This window comes from Felis catus, chromosome D3 (assembly GCF_018350175.1).
Source record: "Felis catus isolate Fca126 chromosome D3, F.catus_Fca126_mat1.0, whole genome shotgun sequence".
NCBI classification, from domain to species: domain Eukaryota; kingdom Metazoa; phylum Chordata; class Mammalia; order Carnivora; family Felidae; genus Felis; species Felis catus.
The window spans coordinates 5,507,228-5,517,038 of record NC_058379.1 but is presented as its reverse complement, the minus strand read 5'-3'; the positions used below and the strand labels follow the sequence as shown (position 1 = coordinate 5,517,038).

Below are 9,811 nucleotides of genomic sequence, written 5' to 3'. Positions count from 1 at the left end.
AAGGGTTGCTAGACAGCTAGAAAAGTTGCTAAGGGAAATTTGAGAGTGCCTTTCCTTGCTGGACTTTAAAAATAGTCCTGAAAAGGGGGGCCTGGGTGACTTAGTTAAGCGTCTGACTTCGGCTCAGGTCACGATCTCGCGGTTCGTGCGTTCGAGCCCCGCGTCGGGCTCCGTGCTGACAGCTCGGAGCCTGGAACCTGCTTCGGAGTCTGTGTCTCCCTCCCTCACTGCTCCTCCCCCTCTCGTGCTCTGTCTGTCTCTCAAAAAACAAATAAACATTAAAAAAAATTGTCCTGGGGGAGAAAAAAAAAAGAGCTCTGATTAAGTACCCATCTGCCCGGGAGACCTCAGGGTTTATTACGCATCCATCGACAAGTATTTGTTGAGCATTAACTATATGCCAAGCGGAAAACAGTTGCCGAACTAAAAAGCAAAAGTAACAGCTAGAGGCTGTGTCTCTATGTCCGTCAGGGACCTTGCTCCGTGGGGGCCAAACCGAGCCTGGGAGCTAGATACGGCCCCTTCCGTGGCCGAAGAGCAAAATACCCATTTAAGCCAACAAGAAGTATTAATCTCACGTGGTTTCTGTGGGTCAGGAATTCGAGAGAGGCTTATCCGAGGGTTGGGGTTATCTGAGGCTTGTCTTGGCTGGGGTTGCCTCATCCGAAGGCTTGACCGGGGCTGGAGGAGTTGCTTCTAAGATGGTCTGCTCAATGGCCGTTGGCAGGTGTCCCAGTCGGCCCGGGCTGCCGTAGCAAACGCAGACCGGGTGGCTCAAATGACAGGACTTTTGGGTTTCACGGTATTAGAGGCTGGAAGTCCAGGATCAAGGGCCACCAGGTCTGATCTCTCCTGGCCTCCCTCCCTGGCTTGCAGATGGCTGTCTTCTCACTGTGTCCTCATATGGCCTTTCTTCTGCACCGGCATCCCTCGTACCGCTTCCTCTTCTCGCAGGAACAGAAGTTAGGTTGGATGAGGGCCACCTCAACAGCCTTATTTTAACTTCACCATCCCTTTAAAGGCCTTATTTCCAAATCCAGTCCCATTCCAAGGTACTGGGGCTCAAGGGTTCCACACAGGAATTCGGGGGTACGCGATCCAGCCTAGAACAGCAGACCTCAGCTCCTCACTGGCTGTGGGCGGGAGGCGTCAGTTCCTTGCTCCCAGCTCTGCACGGTTGGGGGGTCCCGGCACCCCCTTGCCTCCCAGTGGGAGGCCTCCAGCCCCCTCAGGGTTAAATATTCTCCTCCCGGCCTTTGGATCAGAATGCTTTTCACACAGCATCCGGCCCAAGTCAATCAATAATTCATTCCACGAACATTCCTGCTCTGATGTGCCCGAGGAGAATGCCAGGGAGGTTCTGCAGGTGGGACAGAGAAGAAAATGGCCCATCCCAGGCTGGAGCGACAGAATTTAAAAATAACGAGTTGCTGCTGGCCTGCCCACCACGTGCCCGGCACTGCCCCGGGCCCCTTCCGGGCACCGACTCCCTGAACCCTAGAGAGGGTACGCTTGTCACTCCCGGAGAGGGGTACTACGGTCACTCCCACTTTACAAACGATGAATCCGAGGCACAGAGGGGACAAGTCACCTGTCCTCAGGCAAAGGAACTGCAGGGGTGGGGCTCCACCCCAGGCACCTGGGCTCCAGAACCCCAGGTTTCCACCCGGGTCTGATGCCGTCCCCGTGACTCTCAGTGCAGAGTTTCGCTTCTGTCTGTCCTTGACCCCCGCTCCACTGAGGGAGATTCTCTTGCTCCGCTGGGCGAGAGCTCCCTGGTTGCTGCAAGGCTGAAATGAAATCATAGGTGGCCGGTCCTCACCTGCATCGGATCCTTCCCCCCACTCGCTCACGTCCAAGGATCAGTTGTACTAACGCTGATGAAAGAGGCCGTGGTACCTCCCGCGTTCCGGAGGACCCACTGGTGCGCACATGGCCCTGCGGGTGCATTGCGCCGGGCGTTTGCATCGTCCCCCGGGAGCAGACAGCCTCGCCCGAGTCCACGGAAGAGCCCCTGCTTCCCGGGAGTCAGGCGTCTGCCTCACCCACGCCCGCCTGCCCGCCGAGGGGACAGTGATTTCACGTTCGCACCCCGAACGCCACGTCCCCTACTTAGACGCAGAGGCACCGTGAGCGCGGAGATGGTGGGAGAGGGTTCCTGTTTAGTAAGTGTCATTTCACCTCCCTCTCTCCCTCTCGCTGCTTTTGAAACTTGCTGGTGGTAACAGAGATCGGAAAAAAGAGAACGCCTCCTGAAACACACGCCCAGGACGAGGCGCACCGGGTGGGCGTGCAAAGAGCAAGTGCCCCTGCACACGCGCTGCGTGCTCACGTGGCTGGGCTTCCTGTGGGATGAGCAGAGCGGGGATTCAGGAGCCACACGGTCCTGGGTTCGAATCCCAGCTCTGCCGTTGGTTAGCTTAGGGTCCCGAAGCAAAGCACTTGACCTTCTCCTGTTCCCCCGGCCGAAAAATGACACCGGATCTTTGTAACGATCTCGCGCTATATTCTTCTTTGCTCTGTTCCTGCTGGGGCTGGCCCATGTGACCTGCATCACCCGACCTCCTCCCTTCTGGCCCCTGGGTGAGACTGACCAGTGAGGAGCATCAGAACAGATCACAAGGGCAGGGGGAGAGAGAAGCGGGAGGATTGAACAGTTTCCTTAAATTTTACTTTTGCGTAGCCTCGTTTTAAGTATTCTGGTGATCTTTCTTTTCCTCTCTTCGAGTAAGGTCTACTCTCAGCATGGGGCTCGAACTCGTGACCAGGAGCTCACAAGTGGCATGCTCTACCAACCGAGCCAGCAAGGCGCCCCTCCGGGTACTTTTCATTGCCTCTCCAGACCCTCCCCGCTCTGTGCACCAGGGAGCCGACCCTGGGGACTACATTACCCAGGCTCCCTTGCACTCTGCTGGGTTCAGCCAACGGGAGGCACCGATGGAAGACTGGCAGGCAGGAGGAGAGAGAGAGGTTGGGGTATTTCCCCCACCTCCCTTCCTGCCTCGCTGTGATCATAACAGGGGCTGTGTTCTTCTTTTTATTTATCTCTTGACTTATTTATTTTTAAACATTTTGTTTTTGAGAGAGCGAGACAGCACGAGCAGGGGAGGGGCACAGTGGGAAGGAGGGAGTGCAGAATCCGAAGCAGGTTCCAGACTCTGACCTGTCGGCGCAGAGCCCCACGCGGGGCTGGAACTCACAAACCGTGAGATCGTGACCTGAGCCCAAGTCGGACGCTTAACTGACTGAGCCACCCAGACGCCCTGGGCACGGCGCCGTTCCTTCCTGATTTCCCAAACACATCCTGCTCCCACCTCTGTCAACTGTCCCTTCGTAAACTCTCCCAATTCACAGATCTGGAGGCCAGAAGTCTACAGTCAAGGTGGCAGCAAGGCCGTGCTCCCTCTGATGGCTCTAGGGGGAGAATCCTCCCTTGCCTCTTCCAGCTTCGGTGCTTGCCGGCAATGACAGGCATTCCGTGGCTTGTAGACACACCATTCCAGTCACACAGCATGCCCAGCATCGTCCCCGTGTGTCTTCGCATTATCGTCCCTCCGTGCATGTTTGTCTCTGTGTCCAAATTCCACTTTTCTATAGGGGCCCCAGTCAGACGGGATAAGAGCCCACCCTAACAACCGCGCCCTACGCTGATTACCTATGCAAAGACTCCATTCTCAAGTAAAGTCACATTCTGAGATCCTGGGGGTGAGGGCTTCAACATGTCTTTTTGGGGGGAAGGAACACAATTCAACTCATAAACAGACACTCAGTTACAAAAAAAAAAAAAAAAAGGAAATTATTGTTGTAAGAAAACAACCAAGAGTGTGACTTCAGGTGTGGCTTGATCCAGGACCCGCTGTCTTCGCGATTCCACCTCGGGCTCCCCATCTCTCTGCTCAGCCCGATTCTGTTCCAGCTTTATTCTCAAGCAGTCTCTCTCCACGTGGGGGCTCCAGGCAGTTCCAGGTTCCTGCTCCACCAGCTGAGCAACCACAGCAGAAAGTATTCTTCTTTCTCGCGACTTCCAACGGATTCCTCAGGCCTTGCTGAGAACATACGCCCACTGCTCCACCCGTCACAGAGGTCAGCAGGCGGGACTAGGGTGATTAGTCAGGCCTAGGTCACATGACCCTCTCTAGGGGGAGGGGCGGGCAAGGAGTCAGGTCGCGGCAGACCTCCCGGCCTGAGCCTAGAAGATGGGTCCCCAGGGGAGGGCCGGGCGTGGTTACCAGAAGCAGGGCACTTGGAAGCTGGCCAGGACAGAGAACAGGTGCCCACCAGATGCCCGGGGAAAAAAAACAAAACACGAAACCTCAGGATGAACGTGCACCCGGGCGAACAGTAGTTACCTCGGGAGTCGGAGATCCGCAGCTCTCGCTGCCTACGGATTGCACAGCCGACTCTGACCTTGCTAGAATTTTCTGGAAGAGCGACTGTCTCCGTTTGCCTTCCCAGGGGTGCAGGCTCGGAGAAGGCGGTTGAGATGCACAGTCTGTGGACGCGGGAGGGCAGGAGGGGGCCCCCTGTGGGGGCTCTGCAGCTGGAATGGGCTCTGTGAGGGGGTCCCACGGGGGGCCGGGCCGGCCAGGGTCTGATACCTGGTGTCATCAGCCGTCAGGGCATCTGGAGCTCGGCCCCCACTGACATCTGGGGCCGGATCACCCTGTGCTTCGGGGGGATGTCTGTGCACCACAGCGTGCTCACCAGCAGCCCTGACCTCAACCCACCCGATGCCAGCGTCACTGCCTTGCCAGCCGCGACGACCAGAAATGTGTCCAAATGTCCCCTGGGGGGCAAGACCCCCTGTTGAAAACCGCTGGGTCATCGGATGAGGAGAGCGCCCGGAGGGTCATGGCCCAGAAGTGGCCCCGCAGCAGGGACTCCTGGAGGGGCAGACAGCCGAGGCCCCCCAGACTGGGGCGACAGGCCCCTTCCTTGGAGAGCGGGGGTCCGAGAGACCTTCGCGGCCACCCTAGTGAGTGTTCCATTTGGTATCAGAAAAGTACTTAATGGAGGTAAATAAAATACCGCGTTTCCAACATGCAGCTTGGGGAAAACGCTAATCTCACGCAATCCCCTCTCCGGTCCACTTAGTGCGCAAATGCCGGGGCCCCCACCCCATCCAGCACCCGCCCCCCACAACGAGCCGGCCCTCCGGGCAGGGGCCGGGCGCCTTCCGCCCACCGGCGGGGGGACCGCACGGTGTGTCTGCACCTCCGGAGCCACCACGACCAGCCCCACTGGGTTTGCCTCGTCAGCCATCCCCCCTGCCTGCCGGCGGGACCTTGATTTTGTCCGGGTGCTGACTCGGTCCCATCCCTGCCCCACAGTGGACGGTGACGATTTCGGTCAATCACAGGGGTCCCGGGGCCTCCCTTGTGCACGATTGGCCTAGGAGAGGTCCCCAAGAAATGCCAGCAAGAGGGGGAGTGTGTCCGGAGGCTGTGGGAAGCTTGCCTTGCCTTTACACATAGCCGTGAGGAAAGGGTATTCGCTCTGCTGCCCCCTGGGCTTTGGGACTTGATGCCTGGCTCAACAGCAGCCATCGTGCACCATGAGGGGGCTAGCCTGAAGATGGAGAAACAGAAACAGAACCAAGTCGTCAGTGACAATGGTGAGTTGCTGAATCAACCAGTCCCGACACCATCTCTCTCTCTCTCTCTCTCTCTCTCTCTCTCTCTCTCTGCAGTGAGATAATACAACTTTCCCTGAGGAAGCCATTTCTGTTATCAGTGGCTCCTTGATTCACTTGGACGAGTGCTGGAGTAAGGAAGCATGCTTCTCTTTGTGTTTCCCAACATTTCTCAGGCTTCTCTGAGCAGAAAAACCTAAAAGGAACATTTTAAATAAGACCTTTTGATTTCCCTCAGAAGACAATTCGCAAACGCAGCAAAAGCTGAGACCCCTGGCAGGGCAGGAGGCAGGTTCAAAAATGTTCCCTTACCGACCAGCAGTGTGACCTTGGACGAGCACCCTCCCCCATGGGAAAGGCTGATAACTACCCTCCCCCAGGACACTGACTGATAACTACCTTCTAGATATCCACCTGCCCACGGTCTTGAGCCACGACATCTCGATTTTGAGCTGGGTGACCTTTCCCAGTGGTTAAAAATATGGCTGTGTGGCTAAATCTGGCTGGTGAGATGAAGGCAGACGGATTTAGTGGAACTTCCGGGAAGGCTCCTTAAAGGAGGATGACTCAGGTGGACAGTGGTCTCTTTCCTCCTTCCTGCTGCTGGAATGCAGACATGATGGCTGGAGCTCCAGGAGCCATCTTGAATGATGAGGTTACTTTGGGGAGGGAAGCCACACGCTAATGTGTAGAGGAGCCCAGGGCCTGGTGCATAATAAGTGCTGCGATTTTATCATTAAGATCTCCAGGACCCAGGGGCACCTGGGTGGCTCAATCGGTTCAGCATCCCACTCTTGATTTCGGCCCAGGTCGTGATCTCCCGGTTCGTGTAATTGAGACCCAGGTCGGGCTCTTCAAGGTCAGCTTGGAATTCTCCCTTTGCCTCTCTCTCTGCCCCTCCCCTGTGTGAGCTTGCTCCCTCTCTCTCTCTCTCAAAATAAATAAATAAACTTTGAAAATATACGTATGCTTTAAATTAAAATTTTTTTAAATTTTTAAAAATAATAATAAATTAAAAATTAAAAAAAAAAAAAGACCTCCAGGACCCAGGTTTCCCTCCTAATATATTCAGTAGAACACAAGGAGATTCTAAAAAAGCATGGGTCCTGTGATATAATCTGTCGTCCAGACAGACAATGTACATTTCCAAATTAAAAGCCCTGATAAGTTCTGTACTCCCTCTTTGTTTAATCTTGCCCTTCCCGGACTGACTTGGGCACTGACCCTCCTCCCCTCGGTACCTTCTCTTTTAATCACATTTACTCTAATTTCCCTAAACACACGCCAGGAAACCCTGATCTAGGCCCTTGCTTCTCAAACCTTACCGTGCACACCAGTCATCCTGGGGACACTGTTGAAAGACGAGATTCAGCTGGTCTCTGGTGGGGCCTGAGATTCTGCATTCCTGGCAAACAGCCGGCGAGCTGGCCGCCACTGGCCCAGACGCCACCGTTGGAGCAGCATCCTCTCCGATGGCGGGTGTCCTCTTCACTCGCCTTTGCAGGCAGCCCGGGCGTGCTAGGTGGGGAGACGGGCATCAGCCTGGCAAAGTCACGTTCAAATCCTGGCCTCACCCTAGAGCTCTGGGACTCCGAACAAGTCTGGCTCTGCCTCCCTGAACCTCCATTCTGATGTAAACAGCGAGGCTCTCCAGGGACACCTGGGCGGCTCAGTGGGTGAGCGGCTGACTTTGGCTCAGGTCGTGATCTCAGGGCTCATGAGTTCGAGTCCTGCATCGGGCTGTCTGCTTTGCTGTCAGTGTGGAGCCCCTTCTGGATCCTCTGTCCCCTTCTCTCTCTCTCTCTCTCTCTCTCTCTGCCCCTCCCCTGCTCACTCGCGCACTCTCTCAAAAATAGACATTAAAAAAGAAAATCACTCGTGAGGGTTGCTGTCTCTCAAAAATAAATAAAACATTAAAAATAATGTTTCTTTGTTTCTTTTCTTAAAATAGAATTTCGTGTCAAGTTGGCTAACATACAGCGTGTGAAGTGTGCTCCTGGTTTTGGGGGCAGATTCCCGTGGTTCATCGTTTATGTGCTCCTCCCAGTGCTCCTCCCCACCGGTGCCCTCCTCGGTGCCCATCCCCCATGTTCCCCTCTCCCCCCCCGCCCCCCCATCCACCCTCAGTCTGTTCTCTGTATCTAAGAGTCTCTTTATGCTTTGCCTCCCTCCCTCTCTCTCACTTTTTTCCCCCCTTCCCCTCCCCCGTGGTCTTCTGTTAAGTTTCTCAAGATCCGCATACGGTATCTGTCCTTCTCTGGCTGACTTATTTCACTCTACGCTGAGTGAAAAATTATTTTAATGAAAAATAAATACATTTTAAAAATGGAGGGGCGCCTGGGTGGCGCAGTCGGTTAAGCGTCCGACTTCAGCCAGGTCACGATCTCGCGGTCCATGAGTTCGAGCCCTGCGTCAGGCTCTGGGCTGATGGCTCAGAGCCTGGAGCCTGTTTCCGATTCTGTGTCTCCCTCTCTCTCTGCCCCTCCCCCGTTCACGCTCTGTCTCTCTCTGTCCCAAAAATAAATAAATGTTGAAAAAAAAAATTTAAAAATGGAAAACAACAACCCGTTCCTTAGACCAGGAGAGAAAGAATGAATCAAGTGACAGGAGTATTGAGCAAACACACCCTTATGGGCAGACGAGGAAACAGGTTCAGAGAGGTTAGGCAGCTTGCCCAAGGATGCACAGCCAGGAAGGAGCAGATCTGACTCCAGACCAACCGCTTTGGTTTCCTCAGCACACGGTTGTGATCGGGGTGAATAAGGTCAGCGTTTCCGGGAATTTCCGGGTGGAAATTGGAGTCGATGGTCACTTCTTTGCCATCAGCCCCCGGCGGGTCTTGGGCTCAACAAGGCAGGGTTCCGTACTGTGTGGTTGTGTAAGGATTGATCTCAGTTAGGAGGCTGAGTGCCCCAGGTTACCCGGGTCCAGCTGTGAACCCCGCGGTGTGTGGACAGGCGTGAAATGCCCCCTTCCTCTTGGCCCGGGCTGCCTCCCCCGTGGGCCGGGCCGGTAGGATCATCTTATCAAACTCCTGGGCTGAGCAAATGAGGTCGTTCTGGAAGGCCTGAGGGCCCTGCCTCCTTGGTGGCCCCCCGGGGCTGCCTGCCCACCCCGCAGCCCCCATGTGGCCAGAGGGTCCATTCGCGGGGTTCCAGGAGGGAAGGCTGGAGCCGCCCCCAGGACCGAGCACTCTGGGGCACGGTTCAAAACCCCCTTTTCCTCTGCCCTCCCAGGCCTGGGGTGGGAAACAGGGGTGCCATGAGGGTAGCGTGGCCCCGATTTCCTCAGGACTGTCCCAGGAATGGCCCCTGGAGCCCCGGCGCCCACACTGGGGTGTCGACTTTCTTTTCTATTCCTGGACGCGTTCCTGCCCCACTGCCTTGTCCCCTTGTCGTCAGATGGCAGAGCCGGGAACCGTGTGGGTCTCGGCGCAGGTGTTCGGCGCCCCGGCTCCCTTTTGGCCTCGGTGGGACGCGCACGAGGGCCCTACAGTCCAGCCAGAGCTTCCAAGAGGCGTAAAGGGGGTAAAGGGGGTAAAGGCCTTAGGGGACCCGGCAGGGATCCCGGGGCCGTACGGGGAGCACGTTCGTAAGTCATCATCACACAGAGGGGCCCCGGGGGGACCGGGCCAGCTGAGCCGTGGGGACATCCCTGCAAGTGGGGGAGGTGGGTCACGTGCCCACGGGGGCGGCGCCCATGGGGAGCAAGCGCCCGATTTGGCCGCAGAACCAGGGGCTTATCGCCCCCATTGTACAGACGAGGAAGCTGAGGCCGTGAGGGCCGCGGGCAAGCCGCAGATGCTCCCCCACCTCTCCGTGGCAGCTCTTCTTTTCTGAGCCCCTGGGGTCTCCCGGCCCCCAGCCCAGTGCCCCCCTGGAGCCCCACCGGCCTCAGGCTGGGGAGGCAGGACCATCCCAACTCTGCCTGCTACGGTCCCCGCACCCCAGGCCTCGGATGCCCTCCCGGGCTCTGCCGTCCACAACCACGACTCGGTGCTGGGAGGCAGGAGCCTCAGTTTCCTCCTCTGTAGAGTGGGGATGAGGAAGCCACCGACAGCCGGGGAAGGTAACGCTCAGTGACCCAGCCATAGCCAGCGCCGAGCGACCCAGGCCCCGGGCAGATTCCAGATCCTTCCGCTAGCGGGGCAGGATGCCACGCTCCCCAAAGGCCCGCACA

At 56.7% G+C, this 9,811-nt stretch overlaps 1 long non-coding RNA gene across 1 annotated transcript; it reads right to left on the bottom strand.

The window, feature by feature from the left end:
• Positions 1 to 257: 257 nt before the first annotated feature.
• On the bottom strand, positions 258 to 9,811 carry LOC123381290. Its single transcript, XR_006588128.1, has 3 exons — positions 8,259 to 9,811; positions 6,958 to 7,150; positions 258 to 5,828 (listed from the first exon to the last, which is right to left on the bottom strand). It is a non-coding gene; the product is annotated as an uncharacterized LOC123381290 (long non-coding RNA).